The sequence below is a fragment of the Phalangium opilio genome, unplaced genomic scaffold, assembly GCF_054372755.1.
Source record: "Phalangium opilio isolate 3A_F unplaced genomic scaffold, DU_Popi_V2 ptg000094l_1, whole genome shotgun sequence".
Classification (NCBI taxonomy): Eukaryota; Metazoa; Arthropoda; class Arachnida; order Opiliones; family Phalangiidae; genus Phalangium; species Phalangium opilio.
The window spans coordinates 334,790-356,394 of record NW_028324199.1 but is presented as its reverse complement, the minus strand read 5'-3'; the positions used below and the strand labels follow the sequence as shown (position 1 = coordinate 356,394).

Below are 21,605 nucleotides of genomic sequence, written 5' to 3'. Positions count from 1 at the left end.
CTTCGTAGGATGAAGCTTTTGTATCCGCTATCTGCCTGCATCGACTTGTATGTCTGTCGAATTCCAATACCATTTATGCCCTTGTCCAGCAGGTATTCACGTATATGGGTTTCCGTCGCCCTTTTTGAGCAGTTCCCGATATAGTAATCTTTGAAGGTTTTGGTAACCTTTATTTTACAGTTTGAGGCCCGTTCTGGGGGCATACGTCCCATATGGAGGCCCTGTCTTTTGTTCTTATTTGTAATAATTTTATTTGCTTTCGAGGTCGGTGCTTGATGGATAGTTTTATTTGTAGATGCAATTCTTTCAACGATATCTGTATAGGAGGTTTTAGTGAAACCTGGCTGTGCTTGGGAAAAGAGGCGTTTGTCTGCATTAGGACCCTGGGTCTTGCCCCTAATCGGTAAGGGGTGATTTTGTGTAGAGCTGGCAGGTCTACTTGCATTTTCTTTGGGTGTAAATTTCCTTTCTAGGCTTGTTATACTTTCATTTATCGTTTCTTGTAGTGAGTCGATCTTTTCTTGACACTGTTCCGAGGTATCTGTTATCATTGTTACCAAAGATTCTTTTATATTCGATGCCTTATCGTACAGCTCGTCGTATTGTTGCTTAAGAGCGGCCATATCATTCGTTATTTCGGTTTCGTTCTCTTCTAAGGACTTTCGGACTTTAATTATATCCTCAGTAACACTTTTGAGTTTTTTGTCCATATTCTTTTTCTGTGTATCTGATGTTTCTTTGCAGGAATGTTTTAGGAAATCCTTTTTTAGATTTATAAATGTTTGTATGCAGTCACGGCACATCCAGAAGGAACCCGTAACAATTTTTGTTTTGGTACATGACATGTGGAACCATACATTACAGAACCCGCAGTGGATCATTTGGCCGTATTTCTCATCTCCACCGTTGTGCTGACAATCGGAGAAGCAGTTTTTAGTCATTGTTAAGCTATGAAAATTATAACTCTGTCAGTCAGTCTGTGGGGCGTACAGCCTTGGCCTAGGCTTAAGTCAAGAAGCCTTACTGCAGTGCAGCACAAACGTGTCTTCAGTCTTCTTGATAATATTTTCGCGGTAGTATCATCCGTTTAAAATAATTAACACAATATAACAGGGAATTAACTTATAAGAAAGCTTCTTATGTTTACGCGTATCCAGAGGCAGATTAAGGCAACAGAGCAAACACTTTCCGACTTTACCCTAGTATAGTATAGACCGAGGCTTAACTCGAAAAACCCGGAGCTCAAAAAACATGCGACTGCTTCGGACGACACACACATGAATATATCACCGGCGTAGGCCGACATGCCAACCAGGCTTGGAAGTAGCACAGGTGCACAGGTCCAAAACCAGTTTATTAATTGCTCAGACCAGTTTTTTTATTCTAAATTCGGGGGTTATAGGTCCTTGGGACCAGTATATTAATTGAGAACTTTTAAGAAAACTGAGGAGGGACCAGTTTAAAAATTCTAGTCATTATAAATTTGTACTCCATGGATCTAGACTCCTAGCCTTGATTGGTTCTCATTTTTTCCTTCCTTGCTACAACCACAGCCCACTCGATCACTCTTTGGCTTCACACGCCAATGTTTTTCCTAAGTGAAAGCGCGTGTTGATAATTTTGGGCTTTTCCCTCGAAAAATTCGAAGGAGCCAGCTATAGGAGGAACACAGTTATTTTGCCAGAATGTTGAAATACTAATTCAAATCTCTTGAAATTTTAAAGAGATGTGCCAAACAACGTTTGCTGTTTTTTGGAAATTTTCAAAACATTTCCTCTTTACAGTTTTTTATATATATTAGAACGAAAATTAGCCCTAATTGAAGTGCTTGGTCTTCGAACGGTTTAAAAATTTCTACCGTTTCACTTGATCCAATCTCTTGAAATTTTGGTGAGATCATGAGTTCGATTCTCGTCGGAGCCTCGCTGTTATGTTACTTGAACTAGTTTTCGTAGTTATTAAATTTTGAAAAATTAAAACAATGGGGTATAAGTTCCGATGAGTTAATTTACTGAAATATTCAGCATTCATATCGCTTCAAAGCAAGGGCTCCATGGCTTAGTGGTTAAAGCACCTGTCTAGTAAACAGGAGATCATGAGTTCGATTCTCGTCGGAGCTTCGCTGTTATGTTACTTGAACTAGTTTTCGTAGTTATTAAATTTTGAAAAATTAAAACAATGGGGTATAAGTTCCGATGAGTTCATTTACTGAAATATTCAGCATTCATATCGCTTCAAAGCAAGGGCTCCATGGCTTAGTGGTTAAAGCACCTGTCTAGTAAACAGGAGATCATGAGTTCGATTCTCGTCGGAGCCTCGCTGTTATGTTACTTGAACTAGTTTTCGTAGTTATTAAATTTTGAAAAATTAAAACAATGGGGTATAAGTTCCGATGAGTTAATTTACTGAAATATTCAGCATTCATATCGCTTCAAAGCAAGGGCTCTATGGCTTAGTGGTTAAAGCGCCTGTCTCGTAAACAGGAGATCATGAGTTCGATTCTCGTCGGAGCCTCACTGTTATGTTACTTGAAGTAGTTTTCGTAGTTATTAAATTTTGAAAAATTAAAACAATGGGGTATAAGTTCCGATGAGTTCATTTACTGAAATATTCAGCATTCATATCGCTTCAAAGTAAGGGCTCTGTGGCTTAGTGGTTAAAGCGCCTGTCTCGTAAACAGGAGATCATGAGTTCGATTCTCGTCGGAGCCTCGCTGTTGTGTTTTTTGAACTAGTTTTCGTAGTTATTAAATTTTGAAAAATTAAAACAATGGGGTATAAGTTCCGATGAGTTAATTTACTGAAATATTCAGCATTCATATCGTTTCAAAGCAAGGGCTCCATGGCTTAGTTGTTAAAGCGCCTGTCTAGTAAACAGGAGATCATGAGTTCGATTCTCGTCGGAGCCTCACTGTTATGTTACTTGAACTTGTTTTCGTAGCTATTAAATTTTGAAAAATTAAAACAATGGGGTACAAGTTCCGATGAGTTAATTTACTGAAATATTCAGCATTCATATCGCTTCAAAGCAAGGGCTCCATGGCTTAGTGGTTAAAGCGCTTGTCTAGTAAACAGGAGATCATTAGTTCGATTCTCGTCGGAGTCTCGCTGTTATGTTACTTGAACTAGTTTTCGTAGTTATTAAATTTTGAAAAATTAAAACATTGGGGTATAAGTTCCGATGAGTTAATTTACTGAAATATTCAGCATTCATATCGCTTCAAAGCAAGGGCTTCATGGCTTAGTGGTTAAAGCGCCTGTCTAGTAAACAGGAGATCATGAGTTCGATTCTCGTCGGAGCCTCGCTGTTATGTTACTTGAACTAGTTTTCGTAGTTATTAAATTTTGAAAAATTTAAAACAATGGGGTATAAGTTCCGATGAGTTAATTTACAGAAATATTCAGCATTCATATCGCTTCAAAGCAAGGGCTCCGTGGCTTAGTGGTTAAAGCGCCTGTCTAGTAAACAGGAGATCATGAGTTCGATTCTCGTCGAAGCCTCGCTGTTGTGTTTTTTGAACTAGTTTTCGTAGTTATTAAATTTTGAAAAATTAAAACAATGGGGTATAAGTTCCGATGAGTTAATTTACTGAAATATTCAGCATTCATATCGCTTCAAAGCAAGGGCTCTGTGGCTTAGTGGTTAAAGTGCCTGTCTCGTAAACAGGACATCATGAGTTCGATTCTCGTCGGAGCCTCACTGTTATGTTACTTGAACTAGTTTTCGTAGTTATTAAATTTTGAAAAATTAAAACAATGGGGTATAAGTTCCGATGAGTTAATTTACTGAAAAATTCAGCATTCATATCGCTTCAAAGCAAGGGCTCTGTGGCTTAGTGGTTAAAGCGCCTGTCTCGTAAACAGGAGATCATGAGTTCGATTATCGTCGGAGCCTCGCTGTTATGTTACTTGAACTAGTTTTCGTAGTTATTAAATTTTGAAAAATTAAAACAATGGGGTATAAGTTCCGATGAGTTCATTTACTGAAATATTCAGCATTCATATCGCTTCAAAGCAAGGGCTCCATGGCTTAGTGGTTAAAGCGCCTGTCTAGTAAACAGGAGATCATGAGTTCCATTCTCGTCGGAGCCTCGCTGTTATGTTACTTGAACTAGTTTTCGTAGTTATTAAATTTTGAAAAATTAAAACAATAGGGTAAAAGTTCCGATGAGTTAATTTACTGAAATATTCAGCATTCATATCGCTTCAAAGCAAGGGCTCTGTGGCTTAGTGGTTAAAGCGCCTGTCTCGTAAACAGGAGATCATGAGTTCGATTCTCGTCGGAGCCTCGCTGTTATGTTACTTGAACTAGTTTTCGTAGTTATTATATTTTGAAAAATTAAAACAATGGGGTATAAGTTCCGATGAGTTAATTTACTGAAATATTCAGCATTCATATCGCTTCAAAGCAAGGGCTCCATGGCTTAGTGGTTAAAGCGCCTGTCTAGTAAACAGGAGACCATGAGTTCGATTCTCGTCGGAGCCTAGCTGTTATGTTACTTGAACTAGTTTTCGTAGTTATTAAATTTTGAAAAATTAAAACAATGGGGTAAAAGTTCCGATGAGTTAATTTACTGAAATATTCAGCATTCATATCGCTTCAAAGCAAGGGCTCCATGGCTTAGTGGTTAAAGCGCCTGTCTAGTAAACAGGAGATCATGAGTTCGATTCTCGTCGGAACCTCGCTGTTATGTTACTTGAACTAGTTTTCGTAGTTATTAAATTTTGAAAAATTAAAACAATGGGGTATAAGTTCCGATGAGTTAATTTACTGAAAAATTCAGCATTCATATCGCTTCAAAGCAAGGGCTCTGTGGCTTAGTGGTTAAAGCGCCTGTCTCGTAAACAGGAGATCATGAGTTCGATTCTCGTCGGAGCCTCACTGTTATGTTACTTGAACTAGTTTTCGTAGTTATTAAATTTTGAAAAATTAAAACAATGGGGTATAAGTTCCGATGAGTTAATTTACTGAAATATTCAGCATTCATATCGCTTCAAAGCAAGGGTTCCATGGCTTAGTGGTTAAAGCGCCTGTATAGTAAACAGGAGACCATGAGTTCGGTTCTCGTCGGAGCCTAGCTGTTATGTTACTTGAACTAGTTTTCGTAGTTATTAAATTTTGAAAAATTAAAACAATGGGGTATAAGTTCCGATGAGTTAATTTACTGAAATCGCTTCAAAGCAAGGGCTCCATGGCTTAGTGGTTAAAGCGCCTGTCTAGTAAACAGGAGACCATGAGTTCGGTTCTCGTCGGAGCCTAGCTGTTATGTTACTTGAACTAGTTTTCGTAGTTATTAAATTTTGAAAAATTAAAACAATGGGGTATAAGTTCCGATGAGTTAATTTACTGAAATATTCAGCATTCATATCGCTTCAAAGCAAGGGCTCCATGGCTTAGTGGTTAAAGCGCCTGTCTAGTAAACAGGAGATCATGAGTTCGATTCTCGTCGGAGCCTCGCTGTTATGTTACTTGAACTAGTTTTCGTAGTTATTAAATTTTGAAAAATTAAAACAATGGGGTATAAGTTCCGATGAGTTAATTTACTGAAAAATTCAGCATTCATATCGCTTCAAAGCAAGGGCTCTGTGGCTTAGTGGTTAAAGCGCCTGTCTCGTAAACAGGAGATCATGAGTTCGATTCTCGTCGGAGCCTCACTGTTATGTTACTTGAACTAGTTTTCGTAGTTATTAAATTTTGAAAAATTAAAACAATGGGGTATAAGTTCCGATGAGTTAATTTACTGAAATATTCAGCATTCATATCGCTTCAAAGCAAGGGTTCCATGGCTTAGTGGTTAAAGCGCCTGTATAGTAAACAGGAGACCATGAGTTCGGTTCTCGTCGGAGCCTAGCTGTTATGTTACTTGAACTAGTTTTCGTAGTTATTAAATTTTGAAAAATTAAAACAATGGGGTATAAGTTCCGATGAGTTAATTTACTGAAATCGCTTCAAAGCAAGGGCTCCATGGCTTAGTGGTTAAAGCGCCTGTCTAGTAAACAGGAGACCATGAGTTCGGTTCTCGTCGGAGCCTAGCTGTTATGTTACTTGAACTAGTTTTCGTAGTTATTAAATTTTGAAAAATTAAAACAATGGGGTATAAGTTCCGATGAGTTAATTTACTGAAATATTCAGCATTCATATCGCTTCAAAGCAAGGGCTCCATGGCTTAGTGGTTAAAGCGCCTGTCTAGTAAACAGGAGATCATGAGTTCGATTCTCGTCGGAGCCTCGCTGTTATGTTACTTGAACTAGTTTTCGTAGTTATTAAATTTTGAAAAATTAAAACAATGGGGTATAAGTTCCGATGAGTTAATTTACTGAAAAATTCAGCATTCATATCGCTTCAAAGCAAGGGCTCTGTAACTTAGTGGTTAAAGCGCCTGTCTAGTAAACAGGAGACCATGAGTTCGATTCTCGTCGGAGCCTAGCTGTTATGTTACTTGAACTAGTTTTCGTAGTTATTAAATTTTGAGAAATTAAAACAATGGGGTATAAGTTCCGATGAGTTAATTTACTGAAATATTCAGCATTCATATCGCTTCAAAGCAAGGGCTCCATGGCTTAGTGGTTAAAGCGCCTGTCTAGTAAACAGGAGATCATGAGTTCGATTCTCGTCGGAGCCTCGCTGTTATGTTACTTGAACTAGTTTTCGTAGTTATTAAATTTTGAAAAATTAAAACAATGGGGTATAAGTTCCGATGAGTTAATTTACTGAAAAATTCAGCATTCATATCGCTTCAAAGCAAGGGCTCTGTGGCTTAGTGGTTAAAGCGCCTGTCTCGTAAACAGGAGATCATGAGTTCGATTCTCGTCGGAGCCTCACTGTTATGTTACTTGAACTAGTTTTCGTAGTTATTAAATTTTGAAAAATTAAAACAATGGGGTATAAGTTCCGATGAGTTAATTTACTGAAATATTCAGCATTCATATCGCTTCAAAGCAAGGGCTCTGTGGCTTAGTGGTTAAAGCGCCTGTCTCGTAAACAGGAGATCATGAGTTCGATTCTCGTCGGAGCCTCGCTGTTATGTTACTTGAACTAGTTTTCGTAGTTATTATATTTTGAAAAATTAAAACAATGGGGTATAAGTTCCGATGAGTTAATTTACTGAAATATTCAGCATTCATATCGCTTCATAGCAAGGGCTCCATGGCTTAGTGGTTAAAGCGCCTGTCTAGTAAACAGGAGACCATGAGTTCGGTTCTCGTCGGAGCCTAGCTGTTATGTTACTTGAACTAGTTTTCGTAGTTATTAAATTTTGAAAAATTAAAACAATGGGGTATAAGTTCCGATGAGTTAATTTACTGAAATATTCAGCATTCATATCGCTTCAAAGCAAGGGCTCCATGGCTTAGTGGTTAAAGCGCCTGTCTAGTAAACAGGAGATCATGAGTTCGATTCTCGTCGGAGCCTCGCTGTTATGTTACTTGAACTAGTTTTCGTAGTTATTAAATTTTGAAAAATTAAAACAATGGGGTATAAGTTCCGATGAGTTAATTTACTGAAAAATTCAGCATTCATATCGCTTCAAAGCAAGGGCTCTGTAACTTAGTGGTTAAAGCGCCTGTCTCGTAAACAGGAGATCATGAGTTCGATTCTCGTCGGAGCCTCACTGTTATGTTACTTGAACTACTTTTCGTAGTTATTAAATTTTGAAAAATTAAAACAATGGGGTATAAGTTCCGATGAGTTAATTTACTGAAATATTCAGCATTCATATCGCTTCAAAGCAAGGGTTCCATGGCTTAGTGGTTAAAGTGCCTGTCTAGTAAACAGGAGATCATGAGTTCGATTCTCGTCGGAGCCTCACTGTTATGTTACTTGAACTAGTTTTCGTAGTTAATAAATTTTGAAAAATTAAAACAATGGGGTACAAGTTCCGATGAGTTAATTTACTGAAATATTCAGCATTCATAACGCTTCAAAGCAAGGGCTCCATGGCTTAGTGGTTAAAGCGCCTGTCTAGTAAACAGGAGATCATGAGATCGTTTCTCGTCGGAGCCTCGCTGTTATGTTACTTGAACTAGTTTTCGTAGTTATTAAATTTTGAAAAATTAAAACAATGGGTTATAAGTTCCGATGAGTTAATTTACTGAAATATTCAGCATTCATATCGCTTCAAAGCAAGGGCTCCATGGCTTAGTGGTAAAAGCGCCTGTCTAGTAAACAGGAGATCATGAGTTCGATTCTCGTCGGAGCCTCGCTGTTATGTTACTTGAACTAGTTTTCGTAGTTATTAAATTTTGAAAAATTAAAACAATGGGTTATAAGTTCCGATGAGTTAATTTACTGAAATATTCAGCATTCATATCGCTTCAAAGCAAGGGCTCCATGGCTTAGTGGTAAAAGCGCCTGTCTAGTAAACAGGAGATCATGAGTTCGATTCTCGTCGGAGCCTCGCTGTTATGTTACTTGAACTAGTTTTCGTAGTTATTAAATTTTGAAAAATTAAAACAATGGGGTATAAGTTCCGAAGAGTTAATTTAAAGAAATATTCAGCATTCATATCGCTTCAAAGCAAGGGCTCCGTGGCTTAGTGGGTAAAGCGCCTGTCTCGTAAACAGGAGATCATGAGTTCGATTCTCGTCGGAGCCTCGCTGTTATGTTACTTGAACTAGTTTTCGTAGCTATTAAATTTTGAAAAATTAAAACAATGGGGTATAAGTTCCGATGAGTTAATTTACTGAAATATTCAGCATTCATATCGCTTCAAAGGAAGGGCTCCATGGCTTAGTGGTTAAAGCGCCTGTCTAGTAAACAGGAGATCATGAGTTCGATTCTCGTCGGAGCCTAGCTGTTATGTTACTTGAACTAGTTTTCGTAGTTATTAAATTTTGAAAAATTAAAACAATGGGGTATAAGTTCCGATGAGTTAATTTACTGAAATATTCAGCATTCATATCGCTTCAAAGCAAGGGCTCCATGGCTTAGTGGCTAAAGCGCCTGTCTAGTAAACAGGAGATCATGAGTTCGATTCTCGTCGGAGCCTCGCTGTTATGTTACTTGAACTAGTTTTCGTAGCTATAGAATTTTGAAAAATTAAAACAATGGGGTAAAAGTTCCGATGAGTTAATTTACTGAAATATTCAGCATTCATATCGCTTCAAAGCAAACGCTCTGTGGCTTAGTGGTTAAAGCGCCTGTCTCGTAAACAGGAGATCATGGGTTCGATTCTCGTCGGAGCCTCATTTATGTTACTTGAACTAGTTTTCGTAGTTATTAAATTTTGAAAAATTAAAACAATAGGGTAAAAGTTCCGATGAGTTAATTTACTGAAATATTCAGCATTCATATCGCTTCAAAGCAAGGGCTCCGTGGCTTAGTGGTTAAAGTGCCTGTCTAGTAAACAGGAGATCATGAGTTCGATTCTCGTCGGAGCCTCACTGTTATGTTACTTGAACTAGTTTTCGTAGTTAATAAATTTTGAAAAATTAAAACAATGGGGTATAAGTTCCGATGAGTTAATTTACAGAAATATTCAGCATTCTTATCGCTTCAAAGCAAGGGCTCTGTGGCTTAGTGGTTAAACCGGGGATTCGCGTTTTGGTTTTCGTCGAGTGCGGTCGTGTTTTTCTCTCGCTCCGTCCTCGGCTTCACCTCTTGCTCGCGAGTTTTTTTTTCTGCCTTTTATGCTTTTTTATCTGTATCTTTGCGTGAGTTACTTTTTTGCTGTATATTTTGTGTCTGGTTTCTCGCGTTTTGGGCTCTGCCTCGGGCAGAGTCCCGTTATTTTTCAACTAATCTACTAACATGATGGAAGTTTTGAAACGTTCGGTTTTTGTGGAATGTCAGGAGCGCGTTGTTGCGAAGATTGAAGAAGCCTTGTCCTTGTCTTTTGGTTCGGATTCTTATTCGTCGGTGGTGAGTACGAAAGGCGGATTTTTCATAACTTTTGTCTCTTTGGAAGATGCGGATAATTGCGCTGAATTAGGTCTTGGGCTAGAGGCGGAAGATTGCGTGGTGCGTAAGGTTGGGAGTCGCGAGATCATTGCTACATTTTTTGATCTCCCGGAGTTTGTGTCGGATGACGTTTTAAAGGCAAAGTTGTTGAGTTACAATTGCGAGTTAAAAAGTGAGGTGGTTTGGGAGCGTATAAATGGCAAGTATTACGGGCAACGATCGGTGAAGGTCTCGTTACCAGAGGGTGTCTCTAGCTTACCTTATAGTGTGCGTTTGGTCGACGTCATGGGGCTCGAAAGCTCCTACCGCGTTCGGCATGATCGACAGGGCAAAGTTTGTAATAAGTTTCTGTCTAACTCTCACCTCTACAAGGACTGTCCTCTCTTCGTTTGCCGTCGGTGTGACGCCCAGGGGCATATCGCGCGGGTTTGCCCCAATATTGACATACCTCGACGTCTGCCGACTGCTGCTCCTTCTGAAGACTTTCCAGTTGGTGTTTCTTCCGCCGAGGTTATCCCGGAGGGCGGGCCCACGTTTGCAGCGCCTGGCGACTCTGAAGTACTGGTTGCGGCCACGAAACGTCCAGTTTCTAGTAGTGAGGGTGAACCTTCCGTTTTGCCCGAAGATGGCCAGGGCAACTGGCGTGTTGTTGGTGGTAAGCAGGGGCTGAAAAGGCCTAAGTCAGACCTCCCCTTGCTTGGTCGGACTCCTTTCTCCACGTATAGCTGACCAGGTGACCCCTCCGCTGCTCTCGCCCTTCAATGATAAAAATAGTTTCTCTTAACGTCCGCGGTTTGCGGGCTCTGGCGAAGATGAAAGAACTGGTTGAATGGAGCAAAGGTTTTGACGTTTTGTGTTTCCAAGAGACTCACTGGTCGGGCTCCCATGTCGCGGTTTTTCGGTCACTTTGGCGCGGTCCCATTTATTTTGATAATGAGCCTGTTTCCGGTTTTCGCGGTGTTGCTATTTGCATACGGGCGGGTCTTGACGTTTTGCCATCCCGCGTCCTCCGTAGTGGAGAGGGCCGGTTTATTTTGGCGTCTTTGTCCATTGACGGCGAACCTCTGGATATCGTAAACGTGTATCTTCCGAATGTCGCGCCCGATCGCTTGCCCTTTTATGACCGTTTGCGTGGGGTGGTCTCGAGCTGTTCGCGTCCCCTCTTCGTCGGGGACTTTAACGACGTCGCGCAGCCAGGTCTCGATCGCCGTCCATTGCCTGGCTCCTCTTCGCGTTTGGGCTCGACTGCCTTATTCCGCTTTCTACGCGATACTCGCCTCATTGACGTTTGGCGCGCAACGCATGCGGACAACTTTGACTGGACCTGGTCCGGTCCCGTGTATGGCTCTTTTATTCAATCGCGCATCGACTATGTTCTCCTTGCCGGAGAGGACCGTCAAAATGTTACGACCTGTCAGATCTTACCGTGTCCCCTTTCGGATCATCGCGCCCTTGAACTCCGTCTCGTCTTGGACGGCGTTAAGATGGGCCCCGGTACGTGGTCATTTAATGCGCGTCTCTTGCAGTTCGACGCCTACCGCCAGGCAGTTTTACGAATTCTTCGCCGGAGTCGGCAACGCTTTCGCGAATCGCCGGACAAATTTGCATGATACGAAGCTTTAAAGCAGTCCCTACGCGAACATGCCATGTTGTACGGGAAGGTTCAAGCCTCGCGTGATCGCGCCGACCGAACTCGCTTACGCGAAGCCTTGTCCAAGACTCAGCTGGCCGCCTCTGATTCCTCGGTTGGTCTCGCGGACTTTCTTGCGGCGAAGGAGGCCTTAAACGACTTCGACAGGGGGGTGCTGCAGGGGGCAGTAGTTCGGGCTAACCAGCAATGGCGCACGGCCGGTGAGCGTCCTACGTCCTTTTTTCTCCGCCTGGAACGTCATCGGCAGTCTTCTAAGTCGATCAAGTGTGTCTTCGCGCCTGACGCGCAGCTCTTCACGGAACCGGGGGCCGTTCGGCAGCGCTATTTTGACCACTTCGCGGCGATGTCTCGTCGACGTCCTACTGACCGAGCTTTAATTGACTATTACGCGACTTTCGTTACTAACAGACTTTGCGCGGCCGACGCGCAGGCTTGTGATGCCCCGATACGGTGGGCGGACATTTCAATGGTCTTAAATTGCGCTCCCGCCGGCAAAAGCCCGGGTACTGACGGTTTCACGAATGAGTTCTGGCGATTCGTGTTGCCACATATTCAGGAAGAATTTGTTGAACTGCTTTCCCATTGTCATTCTGAGGGTCGCCTTCCTCCTTTTATGAAGGAAGGTCTCATTATTTTGCTGCCTAAAGCCGGTGATTTAAGAGACGTCTAGAACAGACGCCCCATCACGTTGCTAAACGCGGACTATAAGCTCGTCGCGAAAGTACTCGGTTCACGGCTTTCTGCAATTTTTCCGTCGTTAATTCATGGTTCGCAAACGGGCGCCGTTCGATCACGTTCCGCGACCAGTACTCCCGCCCTTTTCTCTGATATATTGGACTTTCTGCACCGGTCTCGCGGGTCGGGTATCCTCGTTAAATTAGATCTCGCGAAAGCGTTTGATCAGGTTTCGTGGGACTACCTCTTTGCGGTACTTCGCGCTTTTGGCTTCGGCGAGCCTTTTCGCAAGTGGATTCAATTATTTCTCGTTGGCAGCAAGTCTTGCCTGAAAATAAATGGATATTTAACAGACTTTTTTCAGCTCGGTCGATCGGTCCGCCAGGGCTGTCCGCTTAGTCCCTTGCTTTACGTTCTGTCTTCCGAACCCCTTTGCTACGCCTTGGAATGCCGTCCCGCTATCGTCCGGATTCTTTGGCCGACCTTTCAGCCTCCTCCCTTGTTACGGGTTCATGTCGATGACAATGCCTTGGTGGTCCGTGATACAGCCTCCGTCTTGGAAGTTGTGCGGGAATATCAGTAGTATGGCCTCGCGTCGGGTTCCGACTTGAACATCTCCAAGTGTCGGGGTATGTGGTTGGGCTCCAACCGGGGTCGGGCCCCATCCACCGTTGCGGACCTCACTATTTCGTCCGACCCGCTCGAGATTTTGGGCATCTTTCTCAGTACGGATGGCGCGGTATCGGACGATCTTAACTGGACCCCGCGTTTGGCTAAATTCGTCGTGTCCTTCGCGTTTGGAAAGGTCGGCGCCTTTCCTTGTCGGGCAAGATCGTGGTGGTCAACACTTTGGCCATGTCGTTACTGGGGCATTCGCTGCGGTCTCTCGCGCTACCGCATCGGTTTGAGGACGACTTTCGCCGGGAAACCCTGGGATTTTTGTGGGGTAATCGCGCCCATGCGGTCGGTTATTCTCTGCTTACGCGTCCGAAGAAGGTCGGCGGCTTTGGGCTGGTTGACTTGCGCACGAAGAAACTTACGTTTCGCTTGCAAGAACTGTTACGGTATATTACGGGCGCCGACGCGCAACGTACGTACGAACTGGCTCAGTATTTGTTGAGTCCTTCCTTGGATGCCTTGGATCCGGGATTTGACATTTTGCAGTGCACGCTCCCTGCCTCGTATGTCGCGAGGCTCTCACCCCGGTATCGTGAGCTTTGGCTCGCCTGGTCTGAATTCTGTGCCTCTCAAAATCTTCATTGTCCCGACCCGCCCGATTTATTAAATTCGGTTTTATTGTTCAACCCGCGTATTGACATGTTCGGTCTCAGTCCGCGTGCTCGTGCGGTTTTTCTTTCTCACGGTCTGTATCGCTTACGGGATTTTACAAACGAAGTGGTTCCGGGTTTTTTACCCAGTCCCGCGATTGCTGATCTGTGTGGATTAGCTTCGGACGCCCCTTGCCCGTCGTGGCTTACAACTGCGGTTCAGTATATCCATTCTGTTCTCCCGGAGACTTGGCTTTCCCGCGTTCGGTCGCGGCGACGCTTCTGTCGAACGGTCGGAGTGAAGTTAGTCGATCATACGGGTGCGGATTTCGCCTTGACTGCCCTGACCAGCAAGGTCATCTACGGTCGTTTTGCGCTCTCCACAGTTGCTGAGTCCCCAGGTGAGCATGCCTGGCGCCGGTTCTTTGGGGGTCCCCTGCCTCGCCCTGCCTGGTCAACGATACATTCGTCTTTGCTTCGTCCTTCTCATCGCGACGTCAACCTTCAAGTGGTGCATGGGGCTATCTTTACGTCTGAGCGTCTTTTCGCCATCGGCCTTTCGTCTAACCCCACTTGCGTGTTTTGCTTACAAACTGTCGAGACTTTAGAGCATATTTTCTTGCGCTGCCCCTTTTCGATTCGGCTCTGGCAGTCCCTCTTTGTCACTAAATTAGGCTTGGCCCTTGACAGTGTGCTGGGCAGTTGTACAACGGGTAGGGACTCTTTTATCGTCTTTCAACATTGTTCGGCCGGCATTCGCCCTAAATCCCGGTTGAAATTCGTACATTTCTTAACGTCACTCTTTAAATGGCTAGTTTTAAATGCACGTTCCTTTTTAATTAGTACTGCCAAAGTCTCGTTAAATATTTTAGAAAAACGTTGTTACGCCATTTTAAAACGCGAACTAATTCTCACCTACAGCTCCCATTTTTTGTTATTGAATCGTGATGAACATTTTTTAAAGCACATCAAAGAATTCTTAGACTGGTTATACTTGTTCGATACGTGCTGATTTGTAAAATGTAGCATTGCTTAATTTTGACTGTTGTGTCAATTTTGTTTTATATTTAAAAAAAAAAAAAAACCTCCGCCTAACACGCGGAAGGTCCCAGGTTCGAACCCTGGTTGATACATGTTTTGTCCATCGTGATTTGGCATAAAAATAAGCTAGGTCTCTTGGAAAACTCGGCATTACCACGTATCTATGGTGTAGTGGTTATCACGTCCGCTTTACACGCGGAAGGTCCCAGGTTCGAGCCCTGGTAGATACATGTTTTGTCAATCGTGATTGGGCAAAAAAATAAGCTAGGTCTCTTGGAAAACTCGGCATTACCACGTATCTATGGTGTAGTGGTTATCGCGTCCACGTCAGACGCGGAAGGTCCCAGGTTCGAGCCCTGGTAGCTACATATTTTGTCAATCGTGATTGGGCAAAAAAATAAGCTAGGTCTCTTGGAAAACTCGGTATGACTACGTATCTATGTTGTAGGGGTTATCACGTCCGCCTTACACGCGGAAGGTCCCAGGTTCGAGCCCTGGTAGCTACATGTTTTGTCCATCGTGATTGGGCAAAAAAATAAGCTGGGTCTCTTGGAAAACTCGGCATTACCACGTATCTATGGTGTAGTGGTTATCGCGTCCACGTCAGACGCGGAAGTTCCCAGGTTCGAGCCCTGGTAGATACATATTTTGTCCATCGTGAATTGGCAAAAAATAAGCTAGTTTCTTGGAAAACTCAGTATTACTAAGTATCTATAGTGTAGTGGTTATCACGTCCGTTTCATACGCGGAAGGTCCCAGGTTCGAGCCCTGGTAGATACATGTTTTGTCCATCGTGATTTGGCATAAAAATAAGCTAGGTCTCTTGGAAAACTCAGTATTACTAAGTGTCTATGGTGTAGTGGTTATCACGTCCGCTTCACACGCGGAAGGTTCAAGATCGAGCCCATTTTTGATACATATTTTGACCATCGTGATTGGGCATAAAAATAAGCTAGGTCTCTTGGAAAACTCAGTATTACTAAGTATTTATGGTGTAGTGGTTATCACGTCCGCTTCACAAGCGGAAGGTTACAAGATCGAGCACATGTTAGATACATATTTTGACCATCGTGATTGGGCATAAAAATAAGCTAGGTCTCTTGGAAAACTCAACATTACTACGTATCTATGGTGTAGTGGGTATCACGTCCGCTTCACACGCGGAAGGTTCCAAGATCGAGCCCATGTTAGATACATATTTTGACCATCGTGATTGGGCATAAAAATAAGCTAGGTCTCTTGGAAAACTCAGGATTACTAAGTATCTATGGTGTAGTGGGTATCACGTCCGCTTCACGCGCGGAAGGTTCCAAGATCGAGCCCATGTTAGATACATATTTTGACATTCCTGATTGGGCATAAAATCAAGCTAGGTCTCTTGGAAAACTCAACATTACTACGAATCTATGGTGTAGTGGGTATCACGTCCGCTTCACACGCGGAAGGTTCCAAGATCAAGCCAATGTTAGATACATATTTTGACCATCGTGATTGGGCATAAAAATAAGCTAGGTCTCTTGGAAAACTCAGCATTACTACTTATCTATGGTGTAGTGGTTATCACGTTCGCCTAACACGCGGAAGGTCCTAGGTTCGAACCCTGGTAGATACATATTTTGTCCATCGTGATTGGGCATAAAAATAAGCTAGGTCTCTTCGAAAACTCAGTATTACGTATCTATGGTGTAGTGGTTATCACGTCCGCCTAACACGCGGAAGGTCCCAGGTTCGAACCCTGGTTGATACATGTTTTGTCCATCGTGATTTGGCATAAAAATAAGCTAGGTCTCTTGGAAAACTCGGCATTACCACGTATCTATGGTGTAGTGGTTATCACGTCCGCTTTACACGCGGAAGGTCCCAGGTTCGAGCCCTGGTAGATACATGTTTTGTCAATCGTGATTGGGCAAAAAAATAAGCTAGGTCTCTTGGAAAACTCGGCATTACCACGTATCTATGGTGTAGTGGTTATCGCGTCCACGTCAGACGCGGAAGGTCCCAGGTTCGAGCCCTGGTAGCTACATATTTTGTCAATCGTGATTGGGCAAAAAAATAAGCTAGGTCTCTTGGAAAACTCGGTATGACTACGTATCTATGTTGTAGGGGTTATCACGTCCGCCTTACACGCGGAAGGTCCCAGGTTCGAGCCCTGGTAGCTACATGTTTTGTCCATCGTGATTGGGCAAAAAAATAAGCTGGGTCTCTTGGAAAACTCGGCATTACCACGTATCTATGGTGTAGTGGTTATCGCGTCCACGTCAGACGCGGAAGTTCCCAGGTTCGAGCCCTGGTAGATACATATTTTGTCCATCGTGAATTGGCAAAAAATAAGCTAGGTTTCTTGGAAAACTCAGTATTACTAAGTATCTATAGTGTAGTGGTTATCACGTCCGCTTCATACGCGGAAGGTCCCAGGTTCGAGCCCTGGTAGATACATGTTTTGTCCATCGTGATTTGGCATAAAAATAAGCTAGGTCTCTTGGAAAACTCAGTATTACTAAGTGTCTATGGTGTAGTGGTTATCACGTCCGCTTCACACGCGGAAGGTTCCAAGATCGAGCCCATTTTTGATACATATTTTGACCATCGTGATTGGGCATAAAAATAAGCTAGGTCTCTTGGAAAACTCAGTATTACTAAGTATTTATGGTGTAGTGGTTATCACGTCCGCTTCACAAGCGGAAGGTTACAAGATCGAGCACATGTTAGATACATATTTTGACCATCGTGATTGGGCATAAAAATAAGCTAGGTCTCTTGGAAAACTCAACATTACTACGTATCTATGGTGTAGTGGGTATCACGTCCGCTTCACACGCGGAAGGTTCCAAGATCGAGCCCATGTTAGATACATATTTTGACCATCGTGATTGGGCATAAAAATAAGCTAGGTCTCTTGGAAAACTCAGGATTACTAAGTATCTATGGTGTAGTGGGTATCACGTCCGCTTCACGCGCGGAAGGTTCCAAGATCGAGCCCATGTTAGATACATATTTTGACATTCGTGATTGGGCATAAAATCAAGCTAGGTCTCTTGGAAAACTCAACATTACTACGAATCTATGGTGTAGTGGGTATCACGTCCGCTTCACACGCGGAAGGTTCCAAGATCAAGCCAATGTTAGATACATATTTTGACCATCGTGATTGGGCATAAAAATAAGCTAGGTCTCTTGGAAAACTCAGCATTACTACTTATCTATGGTGTAGTGGTTATCACGTTCGCCTAACACGCGGAAGGTCCTAGGTTCGAACCCTGGTAGATACATATTTTGTCCATCGTGATTGGGCATAAAAATAAGCTAGGTCTCTTCGAAAACTCAGTATTACGTATCTATGGTGTAGTGGTTATCACGTCCGCCTAACACGCGGAAGGTCCCAGGTTCGAACCCTGGTTGATACATGTTTTGTCCATCGTGATTTGGCATAAAAATAAGCTAGGTCTCTTGGAAAACTCGGCATTACCACGTATCTATGGTGTAGTGGTTATCACGTCCGCTTTACACGCGGAAGGTCCCAGGTTCGAGCCCTGGTAGATACATGTTTTGTCAATCGTGATTGGGCAAAAAAATAAGCTAGGTCTCTTGGAAAACTCGGCATTACCACGTATCTATGGTGTAGTGGTTATCGCGTCCACGTCAGACGCGGAAGGTCCCAGGTTCGAGCCCTGGTAGCTACATATTTTGTCAATCGTGATTGGGCAAAAAAATAAGCTAGGTCTCTTGGAAAACTCGGTATGACTACGTATCTATGTTGTAGGGGTTATCACGTCCGCCTTACACGCGGAAGGTCCCAGGTTCGAGCCCTGGTAGCTACATGTTTTGTCCATCGTGATTGGGCAAAAAAATAAGCTGGGTCTCTTGGAAAACTCGGCATTACCACGTATCTATGGTGTAGTGGTTATCGCGTCCACGTCAGACGCGGAAGTTCCCAGGTTCGAGCCCTGGTAGATACATATTTTGTCCATCGTGAATTGGCAAAAAATAAGCTAGGTTTCTTGGAAAACTCAGTATTACTAAGTATCTATAGTGTAGTGGTTATCACGTCCGCTTCATACGCGGAAGGTCCCAGGTTCGAGCCCTGGTAGATACATGTTTTGTCCATCGTGATTTGGCATAAAAATAAGCTAGGTCTCTTGGAAAACTCAGTATTACTAAGTGTCTATGGTGTAGTGGTTATCACGTCCGCTTCACACGCGGAAGGTTCCAAGATCGAGCCCATTTTTGATACATATTTTGACCATCGTGATTGGGCATAAAAATAAGCTAGGTCTCTTGGAAAACTCAGTATTACTAAGTATTTATGGTGTAGTGGTTATCACGTCCGCTTCACAAGCGGAAGGTTACAAGATCGAGCACATGTTAGATACATATTTTGACCATCGTGATTGGGCATAAAAATAAGCTAGGTCTCTTGGAAAACTCAACATTACTACGTATCTATGGTGTAGTGGGTATCACGTCCGCTTCACACGCGGAAGGTTCCAAGATCGAGCCCATGTTAGATACATATTTTGACCATCGTGATTGGGCATAAAAATAAGCTAGGTCTCTTGGAAAACTCAGGATTACTAAGTATCTATGGTGTAGTGGGTATCACGTCCGCTTCACGCGCGGAAGGTTCCAAGATCGAGCCCATGTTAGATACATATTTTGACATTCGTGATTGGGCATAAAATCAAGCTAGGTCTCTTGGAAAACTCAACATTACTACGAATCTATGGTGTAGTGGGTATCACGTCCGCTTCACACGCGGAAGGTTCCAAGATCAAGCCAATGTTAGATACATATTTTGACCATCGTGATTGGGCATAAAAATAAGCTAGGTCTCTTGGAAAACTCAGCATTACTACTTATCTATGGTGTAGTGGTTATCACGTTCGCCTAACACGCGGAAGGTCCTAGGTTCGAACCCTGGTAGATACATATTTTGTCCATCGTGATTGGGCATAAAAATAAGCTAGGTCTCTTCGAAAACTCAGTATTACGTATCTATGGTGTAGTGGTTATCACGTCCGCCTAACACGCGGAAGGTCCCAGGTTCGAGCCCTGGTAGATACATATTTTGTCCATCGTGATTGGGCATAAAAATAAGCTAGGTCTCTTCGAAAACTCAGTATTATTAAGTGTCTATGGTGTAGTGGGTAATACGTCCGCTTCACACGCGGAAGGTTCTAAGGTCGAGCCCATGTTAGATACATATTTTGACCATCGTGATTGGGCATAAAAATAAGCTAGGTCTCTTGGAAAACTCAACATTACTACGTATCTATGGTGTAGTGGTTATCACGTTCGCCTAACACGCGGAAGGTCCTAGGTTCGAACCCTGTTAGCTACATATTTTGTCAATCGTGATTGGGCAAAAAAATAAGCTAGGTCTCTTGGGAAACTCAGTATTACGTATCTATGGTGTAGTGGTTATCACGATCGCCTAACACGCGGAAGGTCCCAGGTTCGAGCCCTGGTAGATACATGTTTTGTCCATCGTGATTGGGCATAAAAATAAGCTAGGTCTCTTGGAAAACTCAGTATTACTAAGTATCTATGGTGTAGTGGGTATTACGTCCGCTTCACACGCGGAAGGTTCCAAGACCGAGCCCATGTTAGATACATATTTTGACCATCGTGATTGGGCATAAAAATAAGCTAGGTCTCTTGGAAAACTCAACATTACTACGTATCTATGGTGTAGTGGGTATCACGTCTGCTTCACACGCGGAAGGTTCCAAGATCGAGCCCATGTTAGATACATATTTTGACCATCGTGATTGGGCATAAAATCAAGCTAGGTCTATTGGAAAACTCAGCATTACTACGTATCTATGGTGTAGTGGTTATCACGTCCGCCTAACACGCCGAAGGTCCTAGGTTCGAGCCCTGTTAGCTACATATTTTGTCAATCGTGATTGGGCATAAAATCAAGCTAGGTCTCTTGGAAAACTCAGCATTACTACGTATCTATGGTGTAGTGGTTATCATGTCCGCTTCACAAGCGGAAGGTCCCAAGTTCGGGCCCTGGTAGATACATATTTTGACCATCGTGATTGGGCATAAAAATAAGCTAGGTCTCTTGGAAAACTCAGTATTACTAAGTATGTATGGTGTAGTGGGTATCACGTCCGCTTCACACGCGGAAGGTCCCAAGATCGAGCCCATGTTAGATACATATTTTGACCATCGTGATTGGGCATAAAATCAAGCTAGGTCTCTTGGAAAACTCAGTATTACTACGTATCTATGGTGTAGTGGTTATCACGTCCGCTTCACAAGCGGAAGATCCCAAGTTCGGGCCCTGGTAGATACATATTTTGACCATCGTGATTGGGCATAAAAATAAGCTAGGTCTCTTGGAAAACTCAGTATTACTAAGTATCTATGGTGTAGTGGTTATCACGTCCGCCTAACACGCGGAAGGTCCTAGGTTCGAGCCCTGTTAGCTACATATTTTGTCAATCGTGATTGGGCAAAAAAGTAAGCTAGGTCTCTTGGAAAACTCAGTATTACTACGTATCTATGGTGTAGTGGTTATCACGTCCGCCTAACACGCGGAAGGTCCCAGGTTCGAACCCTGGTAGATACATATTTTGTCCATCGTGATTGGGCATAAAAATAAGCTAGGTCTCTTGGAAAACTCAGTATTACTAAGTATCTATGGTGTAGTGGTTATCACGTCCGCTTCACACGCGGAAGGTTCCAAGATCGAGCCCATGTTAGATACATATTTTGACCATCGTGATTGGGCATAAAATCAAGCTAGGTCTCTTGGAAAACTCAGCATTACTACGTATCTATGGTGTAGTGGTTATCATGTCCGCTTCACAAGCGGAAGGTCCCAAGTTCGGGCCCTGGTAGATACATGTTTTGACCATCGTGATTGGGCATAAAAATAAGCTAGGTCTCTTGGAAAACTCAGTATTACTAAGTATCTATGGTGTAGTGGGTATCACGTCCGCTTCACACGCGGAAGGTTCCAAGACCGAGCCCATGTTAGATACATATTTTGACCATCGTGATTGGGCATAAAAATAAGCTAGGTCTCTTGGAAAACTCAACATTGCTACGTATCTATGGTG

General features: G+C 43.0%; 39 non-coding genes across 39 annotated transcripts; all 39 read left to right on the top strand.

The window, feature by feature from the left end:
* The first annotated feature begins 2,244 nt into the window (after positions 1-2,244).
* Positions 2,245-2,317, top strand: TRNAT-AGU (transfer RNA threonine (anticodon AGU)). Its single transcript has one exon. It is a non-coding gene; the product is annotated as a tRNA-Thr (tRNA).
* Positions 2,318-2,441: 124 nt separating this feature from the next.
* TRNAT-CGU (transfer RNA threonine (anticodon CGU)) lies at positions 2,442-2,514 on the top strand. The gene has a single exon. It is a non-coding gene; the product is annotated as a tRNA-Thr (tRNA).
* Positions 2,515-2,638: 124 nt separating this feature from the next.
* On the top strand, positions 2,639-2,711 carry TRNAT-CGU (transfer RNA threonine (anticodon CGU)). Its single transcript has one exon. It is a non-coding gene; the product is annotated as a tRNA-Thr (tRNA).
* A 716-nt stretch (positions 2,712-3,427) lies between these two features.
* Positions 3,428-3,500, top strand: TRNAT-AGU (transfer RNA threonine (anticodon AGU)). The gene has a single exon. It is a non-coding gene; the product is annotated as a tRNA-Thr (tRNA).
* A 124-nt stretch (positions 3,501-3,624) lies between these two features.
* On the top strand, positions 3,625-3,697 carry TRNAT-CGU (transfer RNA threonine (anticodon CGU)). Its single transcript has one exon. It is a non-coding gene; the product is annotated as a tRNA-Thr (tRNA).
* Positions 3,698-3,821: 124 nt separating this feature from the next.
* TRNAT-CGU (transfer RNA threonine (anticodon CGU)) lies at positions 3,822-3,894 on the top strand. Its single transcript has one exon. It is a non-coding gene; the product is annotated as a tRNA-Thr (tRNA).
* A 321-nt stretch (positions 3,895-4,215) lies between these two features.
* On the top strand, positions 4,216-4,288 carry TRNAT-CGU (transfer RNA threonine (anticodon CGU)). The gene has a single exon. It is a non-coding gene; the product is annotated as a tRNA-Thr (tRNA).
* Positions 4,289-4,412: 124 nt separating this feature from the next.
* On the top strand, positions 4,413-4,485 carry TRNAT-AGU (transfer RNA threonine (anticodon AGU)). Its single transcript has one exon. It is a non-coding gene; the product is annotated as a tRNA-Thr (tRNA).
* Positions 4,486-4,806: 321 nt separating this feature from the next.
* TRNAT-CGU (transfer RNA threonine (anticodon CGU)) lies at positions 4,807-4,879 on the top strand. The gene has a single exon. It is a non-coding gene; the product is annotated as a tRNA-Thr (tRNA).
* A 503-nt stretch (positions 4,880-5,382) lies between these two features.
* Positions 5,383-5,455, top strand: TRNAT-AGU (transfer RNA threonine (anticodon AGU)). The gene has a single exon. It is a non-coding gene; the product is annotated as a tRNA-Thr (tRNA).
* A 124-nt stretch (positions 5,456-5,579) lies between these two features.
* On the top strand, positions 5,580-5,652 carry TRNAT-CGU (transfer RNA threonine (anticodon CGU)). The gene has a single exon. It is a non-coding gene; the product is annotated as a tRNA-Thr (tRNA).
* A 503-nt stretch (positions 5,653-6,155) lies between these two features.
* Positions 6,156-6,228, top strand: TRNAT-AGU (transfer RNA threonine (anticodon AGU)). The gene has a single exon. It is a non-coding gene; the product is annotated as a tRNA-Thr (tRNA).
* Positions 6,229-6,549: 321 nt separating this feature from the next.
* Positions 6,550-6,622, top strand: TRNAT-AGU (transfer RNA threonine (anticodon AGU)). The gene has a single exon. It is a non-coding gene; the product is annotated as a tRNA-Thr (tRNA).
* A 124-nt stretch (positions 6,623-6,746) lies between these two features.
* Positions 6,747-6,819, top strand: TRNAT-CGU (transfer RNA threonine (anticodon CGU)). The gene has a single exon. It is a non-coding gene; the product is annotated as a tRNA-Thr (tRNA).
* A 124-nt stretch (positions 6,820-6,943) lies between these two features.
* On the top strand, positions 6,944-7,016 carry TRNAT-CGU (transfer RNA threonine (anticodon CGU)). Its single transcript has one exon. It is a non-coding gene; the product is annotated as a tRNA-Thr (tRNA).
* Positions 7,017-7,337: 321 nt separating this feature from the next.
* TRNAT-AGU (transfer RNA threonine (anticodon AGU)) lies at positions 7,338-7,410 on the top strand. Its single transcript has one exon. It is a non-coding gene; the product is annotated as a tRNA-Thr (tRNA).
* Positions 7,411-7,534: 124 nt separating this feature from the next.
* Positions 7,535-7,607, top strand: TRNAT-CGU (transfer RNA threonine (anticodon CGU)). The gene has a single exon. It is a non-coding gene; the product is annotated as a tRNA-Thr (tRNA).
* A 518-nt stretch (positions 7,608-8,125) lies between these two features.
* On the top strand, positions 8,126-8,198 carry TRNAT-AGU (transfer RNA threonine (anticodon AGU)). The gene has a single exon. It is a non-coding gene; the product is annotated as a tRNA-Thr (tRNA).
* Positions 8,199-8,322: 124 nt separating this feature from the next.
* On the top strand, positions 8,323-8,395 carry TRNAT-AGU (transfer RNA threonine (anticodon AGU)). Its single transcript has one exon. It is a non-coding gene; the product is annotated as a tRNA-Thr (tRNA).
* A 124-nt stretch (positions 8,396-8,519) lies between these two features.
* Positions 8,520-8,592, top strand: TRNAT-CGU (transfer RNA threonine (anticodon CGU)). The gene has a single exon. It is a non-coding gene; the product is annotated as a tRNA-Thr (tRNA).
* Positions 8,593-8,716: 124 nt separating this feature from the next.
* TRNAT-AGU (transfer RNA threonine (anticodon AGU)) lies at positions 8,717-8,789 on the top strand. The gene has a single exon. It is a non-coding gene; the product is annotated as a tRNA-Thr (tRNA).
* A 321-nt stretch (positions 8,790-9,110) lies between these two features.
* Positions 9,111-9,183, top strand: TRNAT-CGU (transfer RNA threonine (anticodon CGU)). The gene has a single exon. It is a non-coding gene; the product is annotated as a tRNA-Thr (tRNA).
* A 122-nt stretch (positions 9,184-9,305) lies between these two features.
* TRNAT-AGU (transfer RNA threonine (anticodon AGU)) lies at positions 9,306-9,378 on the top strand. Its single transcript has one exon. It is a non-coding gene; the product is annotated as a tRNA-Thr (tRNA).
* A 5,311-nt stretch (positions 9,379-14,689) lies between these two features.
* Positions 14,690-14,762, top strand: TRNAV-UAC (transfer RNA valine (anticodon UAC)). Its single transcript has one exon. It is a non-coding gene; the product is annotated as a tRNA-Val (tRNA).
* A 341-nt stretch (positions 14,763-15,103) lies between these two features.
* Positions 15,104-15,176, top strand: TRNAL-CAG (transfer RNA leucine (anticodon CAG)). Its single transcript has one exon. It is a non-coding gene; the product is annotated as a tRNA-Leu (tRNA).
* Positions 15,177-15,239: 63 nt separating this feature from the next.
* On the top strand, positions 15,240-15,312 carry TRNAM-CAU (transfer RNA methionine (anticodon CAU)). The gene has a single exon. It is a non-coding gene; the product is annotated as a tRNA-Met (tRNA).
* An 894-nt stretch (positions 15,313-16,206) lies between these two features.
* On the top strand, positions 16,207-16,279 carry TRNAV-AAC (transfer RNA valine (anticodon AAC)). The gene has a single exon. It is a non-coding gene; the product is annotated as a tRNA-Val (tRNA).
* A 65-nt stretch (positions 16,280-16,344) lies between these two features.
* On the top strand, positions 16,345-16,417 carry TRNAV-UAC (transfer RNA valine (anticodon UAC)). The gene has a single exon. It is a non-coding gene; the product is annotated as a tRNA-Val (tRNA).
* A 341-nt stretch (positions 16,418-16,758) lies between these two features.
* On the top strand, positions 16,759-16,831 carry TRNAL-CAG (transfer RNA leucine (anticodon CAG)). Its single transcript has one exon. It is a non-coding gene; the product is annotated as a tRNA-Leu (tRNA).
* Positions 16,832-16,895: 64 nt separating this feature from the next.
* TRNAM-CAU (transfer RNA methionine (anticodon CAU)) lies at positions 16,896-16,968 on the top strand. Its single transcript has one exon. It is a non-coding gene; the product is annotated as a tRNA-Met (tRNA).
* An 895-nt stretch (positions 16,969-17,863) lies between these two features.
* On the top strand, positions 17,864-17,936 carry TRNAV-AAC (transfer RNA valine (anticodon AAC)). Its single transcript has one exon. It is a non-coding gene; the product is annotated as a tRNA-Val (tRNA).
* Positions 17,937-18,001: 65 nt separating this feature from the next.
* On the top strand, positions 18,002-18,074 carry TRNAV-UAC (transfer RNA valine (anticodon UAC)). Its single transcript has one exon. It is a non-coding gene; the product is annotated as a tRNA-Val (tRNA).
* A 341-nt stretch (positions 18,075-18,415) lies between these two features.
* TRNAL-CAG (transfer RNA leucine (anticodon CAG)) lies at positions 18,416-18,488 on the top strand. Its single transcript has one exon. It is a non-coding gene; the product is annotated as a tRNA-Leu (tRNA).
* A 64-nt stretch (positions 18,489-18,552) lies between these two features.
* TRNAM-CAU (transfer RNA methionine (anticodon CAU)) lies at positions 18,553-18,625 on the top strand. The gene has a single exon. It is a non-coding gene; the product is annotated as a tRNA-Met (tRNA).
* An 895-nt stretch (positions 18,626-19,520) lies between these two features.
* Positions 19,521-19,593, top strand: TRNAV-AAC (transfer RNA valine (anticodon AAC)). The gene has a single exon. It is a non-coding gene; the product is annotated as a tRNA-Val (tRNA).
* Positions 19,594-20,486: 893 nt separating this feature from the next.
* TRNAV-CAC (transfer RNA valine (anticodon CAC)) lies at positions 20,487-20,559 on the top strand. The gene has a single exon. It is a non-coding gene; the product is annotated as a tRNA-Val (tRNA).
* Positions 20,560-20,763: 204 nt separating this feature from the next.
* TRNAV-CAC (transfer RNA valine (anticodon CAC)) lies at positions 20,764-20,836 on the top strand. Its single transcript has one exon. It is a non-coding gene; the product is annotated as a tRNA-Val (tRNA).
* Positions 20,837-21,039: 203 nt separating this feature from the next.
* TRNAV-AAC (transfer RNA valine (anticodon AAC)) lies at positions 21,040-21,112 on the top strand. Its single transcript has one exon. It is a non-coding gene; the product is annotated as a tRNA-Val (tRNA).
* Positions 21,113-21,316: 204 nt separating this feature from the next.
* TRNAV-CAC (transfer RNA valine (anticodon CAC)) lies at positions 21,317-21,389 on the top strand. Its single transcript has one exon. It is a non-coding gene; the product is annotated as a tRNA-Val (tRNA).
* Positions 21,390-21,605: the final 216 nt, after the last annotated feature.